General features: G+C 40.8%; 1 protein-coding gene across 12 annotated transcripts in view; it reads left to right on the plus strand.

The window, feature by feature from the left end:
* The first annotated feature begins 5,526 nt into the window (after window positions 1-5,526).
* Window positions 5,527-17,297, plus strand: part of VGLL2 (vestigial like family member 2) — a 63,465-nt gene continuing 51,694 nt past the window's right edge. For all 12 annotated transcript variants that reach the window (XM_041423808.1, XM_041423816.1, XM_041423817.1 and 9 more), the window contains exons 1-2: window positions 5,527-5,665; window positions 10,336-10,391. The gene's annotated coding sequence lies outside the window, so the exon portion shown is untranslated. The remainder of the gene's footprint in view (window positions 5,666-10,335; window positions 10,392-17,297) is intronic.

Consider the following 17,297-nt stretch of genomic DNA (forward strand, 5'->3'; position numbering starts at 1 on the left):
TCATCCATCTAAGGATTCTATGCCATGTAAGGATTCTATGCCAACAAGGTAACAGATTTTGCTGGTGCCTCTGAAGGCAGCATCCAAGTGGTTTGAAAAGGATGCCTGGTCATCTTCTGTTCCATTCACTGCTTTTATTGTTTTTTATGCTGGGAGCTGTCATGTCAGGACCTCACTCCATACCAGGGGTCACATCAGCACTGGCGTCTGGCACCCACGGTTGTGGAGCTGCGAGGTGACTGTGGTGCTGTGATACTGCAGGTGCAGCTCCTCAGACCTTGGGCACTTCCAGGCATGGATCCTGAAATGGGTCACAGCACACACCTGGGGAAGGAGCAGACAGATTGGAGCAATGGGGTGTTGCAGCTTCTCTGATTTGTCTGAGTTTCCCTGCAGGTGGATGTAACCCTCATGGTGGGGGTGGTGAGAGGTGTAGACTGAGAAACTAGGTTTGGAGGAAAGGAGAACACCAAAGTGCTTTGCTGAATTGAAGCTTTAGGACTCTGTCAAGCTGTGGAGAGCATGTACGCTGTCTGAGTATCTAGAGTGCACACTGGAAGGAGGAAAAGCTGTGACTGAATTAGTGCTGTGGTCAATCACGTGCCCGAGCTGTAACGGTGGAGCTGGGAGGTGGCAAAGGACAGTGACAAGTGTGCACAGGATTGCCCATTCATTGTAGAGAGCCTGCTCCCCACTCCTCACTCCCCATCTTGCCTCTGCCAGCTCAGCTCATCCTGGGCACACAAAGGCAAAGGTGCTGCACAGAACCCAGAGCAGCCCCTTCTTAGCCCATTGGTCCCTCCACCTGTCCCATGGGGGAAGATCAGTACCTGGGGGCCATCCCTGGCTCTCACTGGCACAGCCACATGCCCGCTGGCAGCAGGCTGGGCGCTGCCCAAGGTCTGCGGCGTAGCCGGCCCCCCGCTGCTGGGGCTCGCTGCCTGCTGCTCAGCTGTCCCGTGCAGCAGCCCCAGGGCTTGGGTTACAGGACAGTTTCTAACTTTGTGCCTGTCCCAAGGCATCAGGGCAGAGGCACATGATTTTTAATTTATGAGGACACCCATAGAGCTGTCACTTTCAAGGCAGGTGTTGAGAAACTGGCAGGGGGCCCGGGCAAAGAAAAAGACTGACCTCACCCTGAAATAATGGTGGCCAACATGGTCACAGGACAGAGAGTATTGACATAAGCAGGCTTTAAAAATAACTAGGTCATCCCGCTAGACTAGCTCACTGTCTTATACAAAGAAGCCATGAGGTACCAATTTATAGTAAAAGTAGAAGTGTAAACAGCTATTCAAGGGGTTGAACAAATGTGTAGCGTTTTGAGTCATTATTTTATTTAGCTTTTTTAATTCTCCTACCCAAATCAAGTGCTAAATCACAATTAGACATAGCATCAGAATAAGGCAAGTTTTCAGGGCCCATGTGTGGCAGTAGCACCGGACAACAGGCAGCTGTGGTTGTACAGTGGTCACTGTTCTGTGCTGTGGCTGAAGCCGCCTCACTTCAGATCCAAGTCACAGCAAAAATCTAAAATGGTTGTTGGACTAGATAATCCTCATAGGCCTCTTCCAGCTGAACTATTCCAGTCTGAATATGAAGCAAAGGTCACAAACAAATAAACATTTTGTTGCAGAGGAAAGTCGGTGAATATGTGTTAATAGAACCTGGCCTTAGGAAAAAAAGGAGAGGAAATCCAGAGAGGAAATTACTATTTCCTTACCTAATCCAAGCTTTGGAAAAAATCTTAAAGCAGACTGTTCTCCATTCAGATTTGAGGTGGGGCTGAGTGCTTTCAGACAAGTGCTGGTTTGCAAAACACACTTCACACCTCCTACGATCAGGGCATTTCGCTGCAATTCCTAAGAGGCAAGAAACGAGATTTGGCTTAGACAGAAACCTCAAATAGTTCCAGTAATTATGAGAGTTACAAGGCCAATAGTGACTTAGGTTTTGACATCTGCATCCACAATCACCTATTCCTGGATTTCTGGCACCCATTTAAATCCACACACAGTTGAAGAGTGCTTACTGCTGCTCCTGCCCGCTTCATCTCTGTCTGTCATTGGAGAGAAAGTGTGATTTTCTCCTTTACAATAACTCTTTCATACCACCTGAACAGTGCAAAGGGAGAGGACAAGAACAGACTAGACACTTGTTACTGCAGCTCTGTGAGAATACAGACACTGCATGCTCAGGAGCACAGAAAAATTAAATTCATGTACTGGTTAACACTGTTACTTTTGTCAGCAGTATAAGTTGACAGCAAAGTCTTCCCAGTCTTTGCTTCCTTCTTTGCTCCTAAAGGAAAACTCTTCCTCATCAAGCGCTTACAGCACCCTTGTAATTGGCCAAACTGTTTTTCTCCTCCAGGAGAAGAGAAACAAATAATTACAACATGGAAAACACTTGCTTTTGCTTTGACCAAGCATGCCTTTGAGTCAGCTGTCAAAGGTTTGTCACATGGTGACCGTTCCTCATCTGGGTAACTAGCGAGCTACCATAAAAAGTCCAGTATCGCTGGCATTAGGTTGTTTGTCAAGCTTGTAAGGCAGTTTTCTAAATCAAGACATCGTATTACCAGAGGTCAATAGATTGCAATTTCATGCTTGATTATTTTCCATACACCTTTTAAAAATCTACTTGTCAATTTTCAATTTCTCAACTAAGTCTTAAAGATATCAAAAAAATTTTCTTCCAGTAGGACACCCATTCTGCTGCTTTTGCTTGTTCAGCTTTAGCATTCTCAGCTTGTCACCCCAGGAAAGGGCAACGCTGTGTCCCCTGTAGTATGTTCAATTTAAATGTAATTTTTCCATTGCAACTTGCATCACGAGTGTAACTCCTGTCTTTTCAGTCGCAGAAGACTTCTGTAGCTCAGCTCAGAATAGTAAAAATATTTAAGATTAACTGGGGGAATAAAAACAAGTACGTATTTTAAAGCCCTTTTTTTTTAATCTTTTCTGGCACCCATTTTATAAGAGAGACTGAGAACAGGCCCTAAGGAGTTTGCAGCATTTCGTGACAAATTGTAATTGACAGGCCAATTAAAGAAGAAATACCCTCAACAAAGCAGAATTTGTGAGCCCAAACATCTTATTAAAGAGACAGGCCACATAATTAGCTTCAAATGGAATTAGGAGCTTGTTCCGTGTTTCTTTTCCGATAATATGGCCTTCCCAATTATCTGTATCCTGTTTCATTCATTTTGACTGTAAACACCTTTCCAATATAACAGATCCTTTCTTGGTCAGTGTGCTGCAGATGAGATTTGACAAAGCCATGGTGTTGTTATTCTCAGCTGGGGTAAACCTCTTTGGTGTTTTCCCTGCTGCAGCACAGCTGAGAATTATGTTGGCCAGCCAAATGATTATAATTTCCGGAAAAGTAATTGGGAAAAAAATGGCCATATAGAAGTGGCATTTCTAGGCATGTCAAAGAGCTATTATAGACTGCCACAGAGCAACAGTAGAGTCTACAAGGTGGAGACAATGTAAATTCTGAGATAGCTGTAATTTTCCAATTTAACCCTACCAGTAGATACTTTTCGTAGAATCTGTTCCAGAAAGATATATAATTCAAATGATCTTTTAGTTGCTTGGTTTGCATGTGTTACATTCAGAGAAAGGAAACCAAGCTGGGCTTTGATATCTCAGCTGAAACAACCCCCTGTAAGTGTTTTTGACCCTGCAGCAAAAAACAAGTAAACAAGACACACAGAGTATATTAAAGTCTTGACTCTTCAAGTTACTGACACATTTGGTGGTGATGACAGTCTAGGGGCAGGAAGATCAAATCTTGTACTTAATCCTCATTAGTTCAAGGCTCATGACAATCTTTTACCAAGCATAAATGATATTATCTCTAGATAATATCCATCTGACTGCTAATTATACCACTTGGTCTGGTGTTAACCTTACAAATATTGCATAAAAACAATATTAATGTTTTTAAAATTCCAATTTTTGGCTTACATATGGTTGTGTAGTTTTTCCCATGTATGTGTACCTAACAGGTTCTATATTCTTAGTTAAAGTAGAAGGGTGAGCAGCCCTGAGCCTCTCTAGACTTCTGCTGCTAAATTGCTTAGCAAAAGGTGAAATTAACTATTTATAATTTTGAGAGTAGGGAAAACTTTTCAAAATAATTTTCCTGAAAATGCACAAGGGAGGGGTCAGTTAAGTAGTTCTCACAATAGTTACCCATCGCCAAGAAAGCAACCCTGGGACAGTGGAGACACAGAGACACAGGGTCTTTTCAGGCTCAACTTCATAATTTACCTGTTAAGTCCTTAAGTAGAGAAGGACTGAATTCAGTGCTTCCAGTACTCAATGAGCCTTTCTTTGCCTCATGTCCAGAGGTAAGGATGGCAGGGGTGTGAAATTTGGTTTGAACTGCTTTCTTAAATGGCCAAAAAATATTTCTGGGTGAGCTCACTAAAAAAAACATACAAATAATAGCTCATTTTTTGCTAAACAGTTGTGAGTCAACAATAAACCATCCAGGCAGGTAGAAGTGTTGCATTTTGGAGTTTTGTACCAGACTACCTAAACATAAATAGACTCCAAAAAATAGCCAGAGTTGCTGGGTAGCCACTTGATGTTTCACAGTTATTCTCATTATGTTACAGGTTAAGTAGGTTACGTGTTCAAAGGCAGCCTACCAGCAGACATTTTGATTAGCTATTTCCAGGCTGAAATCACCCACACAGTTCACTTCTTGATAATTAATTCTATGCAGCACATGTATTGTTGCAGTCACAGAAAAGCTGTTGTTATGATCCTGATGCACTTGTGAAGATTATACCAAAATTTGTATGAAAGGGAGGATTCCATCTCTTTCTATTTTTGTTGATAATATACATCCTCTAGTCAAAGAGCAAGAGATTTAATTTTGGAAGGGCATGGTATTCCCAAGCAAAGATGATCACCGTGTTGTTTGGTGGAAACACTAATATACTTCCAGGACCGTGTCAGGCAGAAAAGCATCTGAATTATTTTACACATCTGCCATTTTCTAATTACATGCTGATATAATGTTTCTATATTATGTTGATTAAAATCTGTTGTACAAAAGAGAAAATATACAGTAGCCCATGCTTATTTTTGCCTTCCATGTCTAATTGACTTGCAGCATCAGTGGAGAGATGAGAACAGTGCTGCTGATTTAAAGGAAATTTCCCTACTTGCTCCTAAACATCTTTCAGACAGTGAAACAGTAATATTGGGTTTGAACCCAGTACAGGCTGCAAGTGTTCTTCTGGGAACCACAGCTCCAACTTCCCTAGTAAGGCTCCCAGTTTGCATTTAAGACTTCCCAGTATATCCAGTTCCCTGGTTGCTCCTGTAGTTACTGAAGCAACTTAGTCACTAAAGAAGAATTTTATGGAAGTGCTTTTCATAGTGAAAATTCCTTTGCCGGTGTATCATATTTTTTTCCATACTCTTTCTTTTCTTCCCCTTATCATTGCAATCAGGGATATTTTCAGCTCAGATTATTATGAGGAGAAGGATACAACATAAATATAAAAGGTGCTCTTCACCAAACTAGGTCCAGAAGATTTCTCCCTACCATGACAGACACCTTCCAGCCAGTTGGATGGCCAAGAAAATAATAAATCTGATCCATGCAAAGCAGATGTCCAGAAATGCCTCATTACTCACAGGTGAGTGTGGGATTCACTAAATCCTCATAGCATCCCAGGAAACTTTTTCTTGGCAGTCTTCACTCATAAAACTTTGCAGGTTTTTTATGGACTTTTTTTCTTCCTATTCCTTCTCCTTTTTATCCAACACTCTGAATTATTTTTTCTTTTTTTTTTTTTTCCTTTTGTACCAGCCCAGGGAATTCCTTTGTCCTGTCCAGTAGCTTTCTGAGGCTACTTTTTCCCTTTCAGTATATTCACAGTCTTCTGTGTCTGGAGCTGCATGGTGCTCAGTAACCTGAATTAGGCTGGCACTGTTACAGTTGTCAAGCTGAGCTTGACAAAAAGGATACACTGGTACTAACAAAGTAATAAAGCTAATTTCCAATTATTAGAGGTGGCTGATTACACCAATCTCAAAATTTGAATTTGACCAGGAAGAACATACAGAAGTGTTTCTACCTGATATCCCCAATACATAAAGTGTTCAGATGTTTAAAGTGTTCATATGGTACAGTGTTCAATGTCCAATACAGAATTAGTTCAGATGTTCAGAATTAGAAACCTGCAGTGCATGCTCATCTGCAGATATTTTCCTTCATTAAAATATTCTCTCTTTCATTAACTGCAGTAATCTGTGCTGTTCTTCTACAGAAAGGTTTGCCCAAGGCTCTGTTACTCTTTAACACCTCCTATATCCTTGAGGATTATGTAAACCGTTACCAACTCTAATTCAACAAACATTTATTATTAAAATTCTTTTCATTGAAGAAACATAAGCAAATGTTGTTTTGTTTTCTCTGGGAGTCAAATCAAGCTTAGAGATCCATTCACTGCATTGGGTAGCAAAAGGAAACAACATGCTGCCTCAGAAAGTCAGTAGCCTAAATTGCTGTTGGAAACTCTATTTGGAAAGATTTATGGGATTTAGAGAAATGCCTTTAAAAAGAAATCACTGTGGTACTGCTCTTTCTCATAAACAGATGAATTGATTGGAGAAAAAAAAAAAACCAGCATACATCTCTGGGAAGTAAGGCTTGGGAGGATGAAGTGGAATGGATATCTCTCAGTGGACATCTTGTAGGCTCACATTTCACAACCCTGTCTGTTCCCATCAGTTCCAGTTGCTAGATTAGTTCCTATTAAGTGTTCCATTTAACTCCCTATTAAGTGTTCCATTTAACTCCCTCCCCTGTACCTTTTACGCCACACTGCTCCTCAGAGGACAGCTTGATCTGAAACAAATATGACTTGCATAAAAGATCGTGTTTTGACATAGCCACATAAAAAATTTTTTTGCATGTTACAATGAGAAGACCAGTGGTAAAAGTCTCACAAATTAGAACCATCCATAAGATAAACACACAAAGAAGTTAAAAAAAGTTCGTCTGGGGAATTAATATGACAGCTTTTTGGAAATAGGAACAGCTATAGACGTGAAATAACATATATGGAAGTATCTATTATTTCTTTAAATTAAAGTATAAGTGGCTTTTTAATTTGGTGAAATACAATGCACCATTTAAATAAGGGCACAAAGTTGCACGTTCCCTGGCTCTGTGAATTACAATCTTCACTACTAGAAGCATTTTACTGAGTGTTCAGGTCCCTGCCTGTTCAAGAGCCCTTCCTTAAATGAAGCCGTATATAGCGATACTTAAGCATAGGTTAGGACCTTTTCTCAACTGCTATTCAGCCTTCTAAACTTAAAATACCTGTTCATTTGGTGCAGAAGTAATTAGCTGTCATCACCTCTTGTGACCTAATGAAAAGATAGGATTCAGTTTGGTTGAGGACAAAGCTGCTGAGGACAACCAGGCTGGCACATTCTAGTAGGGAATAAACCATCCTGGTCTCAGCATTTCCCTGGAAGCCTTTCACCTGTAAATCCCAGGGGCAAGTGAGGTCAGCCTTGGCTGCAGTAAGCAGTTATTGCCTCTCTGGACTGCAACCCAGCAGGGAAATTGAGTTGGTGGTCCCAGCCCAGGAGGTTGTGCATGGCAAAAATCCCCAGCATAAGCGATATCCTTGATGGCAGAAGTCGCATCAGAAAGAACCAGGACAAAATTAAGCAGGAAAACACATAGACCAGCATAGGACCCCACTCTCCTCTAAACAGCAGGGAGAGGAGTAAAGGGAAAGGTTTCTGTGGCAAGTCATACAAACGAGTAAGTATGGTAGGAATCAGTGACAGTGTTCAGACTGTATTTTTTAGATGCACAATGTCCAAAGAAAACCTGAGACACTTCTCTAGACAAAGTTAAATTTTGCACAAGGAGAGAAACAGAACACAGCACACTATATGGGCAACTTTCATCCCCACCAAAGTCTTATCAGTAAATGCATAAGTACTGCAAAGGCTATCTCACAGTCAACTTTTCTTTAATTCACCAGATGGCAAAGATATGGAAGGAAAAAGCAGCAGAAAATTTCCTTCCCCCACCTCTGAGGTAGAAGGGAAACTGGTTTATTTTATCAGAAAGATACAAAATGATTATGCAAGGACACTCAAAAAAATGAAAAGCACCAGCTATTAGATAATCATCCAGATCCTCTCCTCTAGCTGAAGCAGCTGTTCCCACATCGTCTCATGCACATTCCCAGCCACCTATAACTAGTTACTTTCAGACCTGCCTCCTTTCCCTAAAAATGACAGATGTCAGTGGTCTAGCACAGGTCTGCCTGGATTCATCCCCCTGCTGTCCCAGCCTCTGCCTGGCCACCCCTGCAGGAGGCTGTCCAGCATGGTGAGTTAAGCCTAAGATTCTCAGGATTCCCCACAACATAACAGCAATGCTTCAGAGAGTTTCTGCAGCTTGTTATGGGGGATGCCGTGCATGGTTACCAGAGGGTATATTTTCATTTAGTCTGAATGCTTGGCACCCTCGGACCGTAAACAGAAGCCTAGGTAGAAATAGATGGAATTATTTACTTACACTTCCAGTGATGAAAATGATTAGTCAATTAACTTTACTAATATACAGTATCTTGTGAGAAGATAAGATATCAACAGGCAAAACCAGCTTCCAGGTCATGTCAAAAAGAACAAGCCCTCTGATATTTAAATTGATTTATGGTGAACTATGACAAGTATGTAAATTATGAGAGTTCCCTTTTATGTTTACATTTGTGCATTTTTCTTTGGCTATTTCTGATGATAAACAGATTAGTGCAGCTACTTATAATTTGATATCATTGACAGGAAAGCATTCAGCCTGGAGAGATATCCTGCAGCCCCATTTTCCTGTACTACAAGAGGCTAAGGGAACTATCTTGGTAAATACCTTCAAGGGGAAAACAGCAGCTAAAATTGGCCACAATGACATTACAGGGATGTAATGAAAAAAGAAAATGCAGATGAAAAAAGTTTATAACATGAGATAGGTTCAATTAGTTAGTCAGTTCATTTAAGTAGTCCAGCTGGACAATTATAGATGGCTACCAATTCCATTACATAACCATGAAGCAATGTGTTCATGAGCTTCTATTTGTGCTATTGTATCCACCTGGGATGTCTAAATCTCCTTTCAGTTCACTTGCACACTGGAGTTACTGAGCTATGGTCCTGCATGCGCACCACACAACTTAATTTCTTGGTGTCTCAAACCATGGAGGTGCTTCAAGCTGCCTCCAACTGATTGGGCAGCTCAGGAAGTGAACATGGTGTGAACATGGATAGCCTTGACCAGAGGTTTACATTCATTTTATGCAAATGCAACTTCACCCTCTCACTGTGCACTTCACCAGCCTTAATCTAATCTGCTTCTCTAATTCTACCAAAAGAAACAGAGCCCTAGAGATTACAATCAAGCAACAGGGTTCCCTCACACACATATATCTGAGGGAAAATGTTTAAGGAACTAATTTTGCTAATGTTCTCTGGATCAAAACTGTCCCAAATTCTTAGTTTGGCAAAAGTCATGTGAGGAATTCTGTCACTGGAACTCTGTGAACTCTCCATGTCTTTGATTTCAGTGGGCTGTTCTAGTGAAGAGTAAATCTAAGTAATATGCACTCCAGAGATCTTCCTTTAGAGATTTCCTTTGAACATTCACATTCCATCTTTGGTGACTCAAAACAATTTGGACTGTCTTGAATATCAAAAATCCTTTCAGAAACGAAGGTGATTTACTCCAGCTGATGGCCAACATGTAGTCCAGAACATGAGGAGCAGCATGCCTATGCTTGTCTATATGACCATAAACCCAAAACCTGGCCGGTTCTGTGCATCCAGACATCTTTTTTTGCTGTAGCACCAACAACTCTGGCCTAGAATCAGCAGCAAGCATGTTACTTGGACCTGGTTCTACCCTGAACTTTTCTCATGTCTATAAAAAAGTTAGAAGAAGGTTCAAAGCAGTCTACCTTAGCACAGGCAGAGCTGCCATCTGCAATTAAATTATTTCTGTTGGAGGCTACTTACAAAGCTATCCAGTCCCTGGCATCCCCAGATATCACCTGTGAAGAAAACTACACATCTCAACACTCCCAAAGCTTGAATTCAGATCTAAACTTTGAGTAGGTTCACAAGCATAAAGGTCATCCAAAAAGCTCTCACCTGAGTGAATCCTGAGCATTAGCCAAGCACAGTTACAATCTTTTCAGGGTACAGGAGTATTTCTACAGCAGCTTTCACATGAGGGAAGGGGAAGAAGCAAGGCTACACTATTGGTTTTTTCCTTCTCTTACAGCTGCCACATGTTCCATCCAGTGACATCCTCTCTGACAAGACAACAACTTCACAAAGGTATGGCACAACTGTTGGGCCCCTTTAGACTGCTTAAAGGTCTGAGGGTCTGGAAAAAACCTGGAAACTACAAGGAAAAAAAACCTATTTTTTTCCCCTTTTTTTTTTTTTTTTTTTCTGTGAATGTCTGCCAAAAGAAATCGGAAAGCTTTGAAAAAAATTTGAAGGAAACATTTTCCACATACAAAAGATAATTTCTCTTGCAAGAGACAGTAAGAGAACCTCTAGTGACTTTTTCTTTAAGGATGTAACTGCTGAACATCAAGCAATCAATAATCTACCTATAAAATAAACCTTCTATGTGACGTTACTCCACTGAAAAACTTGCATTTTCCTTGGGTCAAATGGAATTGTGTATTGTGTAGTGTTAGCAATACAAAACATCTCCGCATACATGTTCATGAAGTAAAGCTGAGTATTAGCTATTAGATCAATTTTCATTATTTAAACCCAAAGAACACATGCACAAATACAAAGTTCTTAGGAAGGGGTGATGTAGTTAGACAAGCACATAAAACAGATTACTACTCTTGCAAAACTTTAATCTCTTGTATTCTTAAACCAGCCAGGATTAAGCACTTGTATTTCCAATACTTCTAGTAGAAACATACACTTGTTCTTCTAACTTAACAGTATAACTGACATTCTCAAAATTATGAAAATTTTCTTTCGGTAACAAGCAAGTAGCCCACATTGGTATTTCAATCTTCAGTTATTAGAAAATAAATTGCTTCAAGAAAACCTGAAAAACATTGCGGAGGAATGCCACTTCCTGGAGCTTCAAAACTTACAGAAACTTTGCACCTCCAACTGTAACTAGAAGCCAGAAAAAATTACCCAGGGCATAAAAAAATACATTTAATAAGCTTCTGAAAAAATAAGCTGTTTTGACCTCTTGGTTTGACCATGTATATAAGAGGAAGATAATGTCCTATTTTATTAAGGAGAGGCCATCTGAGAAGTTGAAATGAAAGAAGAATCAAAGATTCCTGTACTGTAAGAAAAACAACCATTGCCAGGATAATAGAACTTAGAAATCTCCCTTCTTTTCTTGATAGAAAGGAAGAAAACAAGAGCTTAAGTCACTGATTCCAAGAAGCACTAAGCCTTATCTGTTGACAGGAATATCCACACAAATCACTTTGGGAGGCAGGTCACTGTGTTCTGCCAAATTGCAAGTAACAGAAATAGTGTAAAATAAAAAAGTGAGCTAATCATATGAGCTCAGTTATCCTACTGGGTCCTGAGAACAGTAACTTGGAATGGGAATAAGGGCCGGAGAAGTACCCATTGTTGGATAAGTCACACAAAACAAGTCATGGGGTAAAAAGACCCAGCACCAATATGAACAAAAAGCAAACAAGATTAATTTCTTCACATATTGTGGTAGACACCAGATTGATAGTTATTAATTTTAAAAGCCAAATTATGGCATGCAGTCTTATGTTTTACAGATCCAGCTCAGCAAAATGTCTTATCTTTAGACGTGGGCTTCAACCCCAGGAAACAGTGCACTGTTTGAAAGCCTGGCACAATTAGTGTCAGAAATGAGAGTGTTTCAGAAGCTGAGATACATACTACTATAAAAGTGTAACTTTGCAGAACAGCAACAGGCACCTCTCCTCTTACACAGGGCAGCTGCTCCAGAAATACTCCCTTGTTTACCGCCAGCAGCGCGCACACAGAGCGCACGCCTCCGCTCCTGCACCGCGTGTAACGAGGGGGTGCGTGCCTGCCCAATCCTCCTGTCAGCAGATCTTCTCGGTTTTCACTTCTTCTTTGCTACTTTGCAAACTCTCAGCTATTTTTTCCTGAGCCGTAACACGGGGGCTCTTAGAGATTATTGCCATTCTCCCCCTGCCTGTCATACACCTTGTTTCCAAGTATGGTCACTATGAGGGGACTGTCGCTTGGAGCCTTTGTGGAAAATTAATGGCAGACAGGAAAGGGCAAAAAAGACAGGACAGATGGCTCTGTCACCACCACCAGCCTGATGCCATGAGAGCTCTTCAGTGCCTTTGCAAATGCCACTCTGTTCTACAGACTTACTCTGAAGTTGATCCAATTGCACCCTTGGCAGCTGCCTTTCTTCTTTTTTATAAGATTTTTCCTTGTCCTTTGACTTCCCAGGCTCATCCACGTGGTGAATTCAAAAGGTCAGTTTTTAAATTAGTGACTGGGTGCTGATGGTCTGAAATACTGTTTAACTATAAACCCATTGACATCTTGCTAGAAGTAGTGTTGAATAGTGTTGTTAATAGGGCTTGTTTACTTGTTGGTTAAAATCCAAATCGGGTCAGCTGAGACTCGAAGATGCAATGAGTAATCTTCTAATTCAAGTAAGCAAATGGAGTGATGTCACCTCACTTTATTCTTTAAACGGCATTCTGTCTAGTTTCACTTTCACAGTGAAACACACACCCATAGTATATTGGGTGCACACTGGTAGCACAAAGAGATGCCTCTCCTTATGTGAGTGGTGCCAAATTGTGGCAAGACAAATCGTGGTTTGGTTTATGCACATACTTGAGAGAAGATATGCTTAGGATTTTATGAGTTTAAAACACGATGAACAGGGTGAATAAATTGTGATGTGATACCAGCACATACAGTCAGAGTCTGCAGAGAGAAAGCTAATTCCTCTGGAGGACTAGGGTTAAAATCTCTAGTTATGTACTTTCAACCTACATAACTATTGTATTTATAGGAGAAGTTCTACACTGGATGCATCCCAACTTGATTTGCTGTTAGATAAGAACAATTTGTGTGTTTGCAAAGCCTGGCATGTTTGTAATTTTTGTTAATTTGGGGAAAACATTTCCAGGTTTGGTCAAAATTTTAAAAAAGGGAGAGCTAGCCTGATGACCAGAAGAGAAGTGCTATGATGTGATTCAGGGTGGAACCTTTTGTCTAAGTGTGAAAATGTGTAACAGTCCCAAATTTACCGACAGTATTTAACTGTGGCCACTTGGTGTGAGGGAATGCCTGAGATCTTGAATACTGTGAGAACATTAATGGGAATTCTGAGGCAGAAGCAAACCAACCATCTTTCACAAGGGATTCTTGCCATTCCTGTATCTCTGAAGGTGCAGGCATTTTCCCTAATACCAGGTATAGCTCTGGCTTGACGCTAGCTTTTCCCATGGTGGTTTTGTGTTGCACACCAACACTACTGAGTACTGGAAAGTTCTTTGCTGGAAACCTAGTGACAGATTGCTTTCAGGAAGTCAGCTGACACCCACCTACTGCAGTGGAAAGAGCTTTCTCTATTATTGTGACTCTGGAGGGAGGAGTATTGCCATCATACCACTACATCATGCATAGTCAACAATGTCATTCCTTAGGGAAAAGCCTGCTATTGCACATGCTCAAATTTTGTTTGCCTAATCAAACTAATCTTCAAGACTGATTCAATGAAATGTTACAATGTTGAAGTTTTAATATAAAATGAAGATCCAATCTGGGCAAAAAAAAATTACTCATTCTGTAGCAACAGGTTACAACTATGCCTTAATATGAAGTATTAAAAGAATCTACAGGATCTGCCTTGAAAATGGACCTGAAATAACTGAGCTTGCTATGTCGTAGTACAGAAGCTGCCAGCACCAAGATTTATTACTTTAATACACATATCAAAGACTATCACTTTGTGATCATCTGCAACAGGGGTAAACCCTGTTTTTATGAAAACAGAAGCTGAGCAAGGAATGTAGCAACAGGATTTCAGGACTATTAAGGGTAAAGCATTCTTCCTATCATAAGGATGTCTGATTACTTTTCTAGATTCACCTGAATCATTCAGTATTCCTCCTGGTTTTTTGAGCAAGAAGAAGATGTAGCTGAGTTACACTGTTTCCATCAGATCTTATGTCTTCTTTGTATTCAGACAGATTAGGATGAGAATGAATTTTGTCATTTGCATTTTACGAGGCAAGACAATGTAGAGTGACAATGTCACTTATGAAGTTAAACAGGGAAAGGTGCAAGTCATTTTATGCCGAGATGTCTGTTTTAAAAAAGGTGGTCCTATCTCATCTGGGCTTCAATGATAAGTCCGTGCTCAATGCCACGAACAATAAACACACTGCTCAGATGCAAAGCATGCTGTAGACATCACTGCTGAATCTGTTGTAACAGCATCCCATAGTTATCCACTTCCAGGCCTGGAAGCACCTGTTTGTGTGTTCTGCGTCCTATCCTAATTTTAGTCAGAGTCTGAAAGCAAAAAAAGATTGCTGAGAAAGGCATAAAAACCTAACTGCTGTCCAGTATTCACACTTGGAAGTGGATGTGCTGAATATGGGAGGTGCCCTGCCACAGTCCTTCATGAAAGAACTTTAAACTGTGAATGTAGGTGTGATTTCACATCTTACATTGATGAAACAGGCAGCTTCCACACTCCCTAAACTCACTGAGGGTCATCATCTTTGTCTTTTTCATGATGGAATAGCTTATCTACCTTCCTTTCCTGATATGTCTCATGATCCCTGTTCCTCTTCCTTCTCATTTTTCTTGAAACTTTCCCCAACACATTACCCCTACTCCCCCTCTTTGACTAAAGTATTCTGTCCTTCCTTTGCCCAGCTGTATGACCCTGGCCTAGATTTGGCATTTCTACTTGTTGTCCTTGCAGAATACAAATAATAAAATGTTGTCAATAGAAGACAAGCATGGGACTTCTGTTTTTGTACGTGGAGGCTTTTGTCCGTGTTTCCACCTGCTAGATATCACTTAGACATATCAAAATGCATCAGATAATTTCCTACTATTACATTTCCTTGTCAACAAATGCTATAATCCCCACATGAAAGTTATGTCATGATGAATGGGAAGGAAGAGCCCTCTGTAATCTTCATGGGAGGACAGACACTGTGCCATTCCTTAGTTTCTCTTTCATGTCTCAGAGGCGTGGCCTCCTCGGCAATGTTTAATTCTTACTTTGTGTTCCCTTTTTATATGGTAATAATTATATGTCACCACCATGAGATCTCAGGAGATGGCTGCAGAAGGAGGTTAAGAATATCAGGTTCTTAGGCAATCCATAAAGCCTAACATGAGGTTACATTTTCCAGGCTGCAAGCCTGAGTCAGGTGCTTGATGGAGGGTAACCAAATAGCATCTGCCAACTTAGAGAGCACTTTTGAAAAACAAAGGTGTTGTTAGAGTAAGCCGAGAGTTATTTGCACAAAATTGGACTGGAGTTCTTCCTCTTGGCAGCAAGTATTGGTGCTGTGAAGAGCCTACATGATCCTTAATGAAAGAGCAGGGCAAATAAAAAGTACTTGTGATTTTAATGACTTCATTTAACAGAGAGGAGGAAAGAATATTTTTCCAGAAAGACCCTCAAATCTGAAGATGAGATTTGAATTTTGGTGGCGACTCCTCAGTAGCAATGTGTGGGTGATAAGCTCGGGATCAAGACTGTCCACTTTAGGAAAAGACAAATCCATTGTGAAGAGGGAGATGGAGACCCTCTACTTAAGCAGGTTCAACTGGGAATAAAGTATGTGCTCCCTGGACTGCAGGCTAGAAAGGAGAGTGCTGCCTGGTGATATAGCCAAAGTGAACCAAGAAGAGCTCCAGAAACAAATGAGGGTAGACACAGTGCCTCTTCCCCTCAGCCATGTCTCCTGTTTTCTCCTGTTTCTTATCCCACTCAACATTCTGGAAGAGCAATGCAAGCACTGCCCATGTTGTGGTCAGAGAAAAGAAAGCAAAGATTAGAAAATTGCTTAAGTCTCTCCATGTTCATTACACCAAAATTTAAAAGTAACACTAGTGAGCTACTACTACAGATTAATTGGAGACAGAACAAGATCTCACCATCTCTCTTTTCTGCTAACGAAAAGTCTGTATTGATAAGCAGAGAACAAGACCCTGCCTTTCACATAATGCCATCCTGTGGATCAAAATGTGGAGATTGTGATGTGGAGACAGGGACAGTCATGTCAGAATGACAGTGGACCCATTTCTGTGCCTGCCTGACAGACAACTGCCTTGTACTCATTGTAGCCTGGGGAATGCAGAAAGACAAGGGTTGCTCACCATAGCGCCTTGCCAATCATCTCTTCAGGTACACTGTGTTGCAGCAAGAGCAGAAAATAAGGTCATGCACAGTGACTCAGAAGTCATGTTCAGGGTAAGCAAATATCAGAGAGGAGGGGGAGAAGAATGGGACTGCTGCATGGGCCTGGCAGAGAAAGTGTTAGACATGAGGGCTATATGAACATGGCATGCATAAGCCATTAGGAAGAGAGGAAGATTAGAGTAGACAGACGCCTAGGAGGACAGAAGGAAAGTGTTAGACAACAAGTTATTAAATGTCAGGTGAATGAAAGTGTCTTCTACACCAGGTCAGGTGAGTGCTAGTTAATTCTGCCTGTGTCAGCAAAAGGGGTAAGAATTTACAGCTGCTCTTGAAAAGCAGTTCCATGAGGTTGAACAAGATGACTGTACTGCCTGGACATTTAGAGCAAGAGACATGGTTTGTGTGATGTAATGGTTACAATGCTTTTCTGAGGCACATTTAGGCCTTATGACAATAAACAGGGAAAACTTCCCAAAGTGCCCCTGTCCATGGTGGGGGGTTGGGAATTTTGGAACTTGTTGATATTTAAGATCCTTTAGAGTCCAAACCATTCATTTCTATTATTCTAAAATCATGGAATCTGGTACTGAAATTGGGGGATAAGAAATGAAAGTAGTCACACTATTAACTTGAATGACTTCTGTAAAAGAAGAAAAATTATCAAAAGTTAAATCTGATGTAAAATGTGCCTTAGTGCAGCCTAAGGAAAAATGGGTGGTGAAATACCATGTGTCTCCTCAGGCAAAATACAGCCAAGGGCATGATAACCTCGAGGCTCACCTTCCTGCTCACTAGAATTTAGAATGTATTGTTTCTTC

This window comes from Onychostruthus taczanowskii, unplaced genomic scaffold (assembly GCF_017590055.1).
Source record: "Onychostruthus taczanowskii isolate IOZ18803 unplaced genomic scaffold, ASM1759005v1 scaffold8, whole genome shotgun sequence".
NCBI lineage: Eukaryota > Metazoa > Chordata > Aves > Passeriformes > Passeridae > Onychostruthus > Onychostruthus taczanowskii.